Source organism: Arachis stenosperma, chromosome 9 (assembly GCF_014773155.1).
Source record: "Arachis stenosperma cultivar V10309 chromosome 9, arast.V10309.gnm1.PFL2, whole genome shotgun sequence".
NCBI classification, from domain to species: domain Eukaryota; kingdom Viridiplantae; phylum Streptophyta; class Magnoliopsida; order Fabales; family Fabaceae; genus Arachis; species Arachis stenosperma.
This window is the reverse complement of record NC_080385.1, coordinates 62,853,172-62,855,477: the sequence shown is the minus strand read 5'-3', so window position 1 is coordinate 62,855,477 and position 2,306 is coordinate 62,853,172. Positions and strand designations below refer to the sequence as shown.

The following is a 2,306-nucleotide window of genomic DNA, read 5'->3' as shown; positions in this document are numbered from 1 at the left end:
TTTTCAAAAATATAATTTTCAAAAAAATAATAAAAATACCAAAAAAAATTCATAAAATCATAAAAACCAAAAATATTTTGTGTTTCTTGTTTGTGTCTTGAGTCAATTTATAAGTGTGGTGTCAATTGCATGCTTTAAAAATTTTTTCTTGCATTTTTCGAAAATTCATGCATTCATAGTGTTCTTCATGATCTTTAAGTTGTTCTTGGTAAGACTTCTTGTTTGATCTTGATATTTTCTTGTTTTGTGTTTGTTGTTGTTTTTCATGTGCATTTTTGCATTCATAGTATCCATGCATTAAAGAATTCTAAGTTTTTGGGGTCTTGCATGTTTTCTTTGCATCAAAAATTTTTCAAAAATATGTTCTTGATCTTCATCATGATCTTCAAAGTGTTCTTGGTGTTCATCTTGACATTCATAGTGTTCTTGCATGCATTAAGTGTTTTGATCCAAAATTTTCATGTTTTGGGTCATATTTGTGTTTTTCTCTCTCATCATTAAAAATTCAAAAAAATCAAAAAAAATATCTTTTCCTTATTTCTCTCCAAATTTTCGAAAATTTGAGTTGACTTAGTCAAAAATTTTTAAAATTAGTTGTTTCTTACAAGTCAAGTCAAATTTTCAATTTTAAAAGTCTTATCTTTTCAAAAGTTTTTCAAAAAAATCGAATCTTTTTCATTTTTATCTTATTAATTTCGAAAATTTTAAAATTATTTTCAAAATCTTTTTCTTAATTTTATTTCAAATTTCGAAAATACACTAACAATTAATGTGATTGATTCAAAAATTTGAATTTTGTTACTTTCTTGTTAAGAAAGGTTCAATCTTTAAATTCTAGAATCATATCTTTTAGTTTCTCGTTAGTTAAGTAATTAATTTTAATAAAAAAATTTATCTTTTTCAACCATATCTTTTTATCATATCTTTTTATCTTATCTTTTATATCATATCTTTTTCAAAATCATATCTTTTTCAAAAATTTGATTTCAAAATATCTTATCTACTAACTTCTTATCTTCTTATCTTTTCAAATTTGATTTTAATATCTTTTTCAACTAACTAATTAACATTTTGTTTGTTTCTTATCTTTTTCAAAACCACCTAACTACTTTTCCCTCTCTAATTTTCGAAAATATCTCATCCCTTTTTCAAAATTCTTTTTAAATTAACTAATTGTTTTAAATTTTAATTTTAATTCTATCTCATCTTTAATTTTCGAAAATCATTAACTCCTTTTCAAAATTAATTTTCGAATTCTCTCTCTCATCTTCTTCTATTTATTTATTTATTTACTAACACTTCTCTTCATCTCTCTTCATCTCAAATCACTGCCCCTATCCTTACCCTTGTATTTGGATTCTCTTTTCTTTATTCCCTTTTTCTTCTACCAATAATAAGGAACTTCTTTACTGTGACAAAGAGGATTCCTCTTCTTTTTTTTGTTCTCTTCTCTTTCATATGAGCAGGAACAAGGAAAAAGGTACTCTTGTTGAAGCTGATCCGGAACCTGAAAGGACTCTGAAGAGAAAACTAAGAGAAACTAAATTACAACAATCCAGAGGTAACCTTTCTGAAATTTTCGAACAAGAGAAGGAGATGGCAACCGAACCCAACAACAATAATGCAAGGAGGATGCTTGGTGATTTTACTAAACCCACGTCCAAGTTTGATGGAAGAAGCATCTCAATTCCTGCCATTGGAACAAACAATTTTGAGCTGAAACCTCAATTAGTTGCTCTAATGCAACAGAACTGCAAGTTTCATGGACTTCCATCTGAAGATCCTTACCAGTTTTTAACTGAGTTCTTGCAGATCTGTGAGACTGTTAAGACTAATGGAGTAGATCCTAAAGTCTATAGGCTCATGCTTTTCCCTTTTGCTATAAGAGACAGAGCTAGAACATAGTTGGACTCTCAACCTAAAGATAGCCTGGACTCTTGGGATAAGCTGGTCACGGCCTTCTTGGCTAAGTTCTTTCCTCCTCAAAAGCTGAGCAAGCTTAGAGTGGATGTTCAGACCTTCAAACAAAAAGATGGTGAATCCCTCTATGAAGCTTGGGAAAGATACAAACAGATGACCAAAAGATGTCCTTTTGACATGTTTTCAGAATGGACCATGATAGATATATTCTATTATGGTCTATCTGAGTTCTCTAAGATATCATTGGACCATTCTGCAGGTGGATCCATTCACCTAAAGAAAACGCCTGCAGAAGCTCAAGAACTTATTGACATGGTTGCAAATAACCAATTCATGTACACTTCTGAGAGGTATTCCGTGAATAATGGGATGCCTCAGAGGAAGGG

The 2,306-nt window shown here is 29.9% G+C and overlaps 1 non-coding gene across 1 annotated transcript; it reads right to left on the bottom strand.

The window, feature by feature from the left end:
- Positions 1-1,995: 1,995 nt before the first annotated feature.
- Positions 1,996-2,099, bottom strand: LOC130952747 (small nucleolar RNA R71). Its single transcript, XR_009074923.1, has one exon. It is a non-coding gene; the product is annotated as a small nucleolar RNA R71 (small nucleolar RNA).
- Between the last annotated feature and the right edge of the window lie 207 nt (positions 2,100-2,306).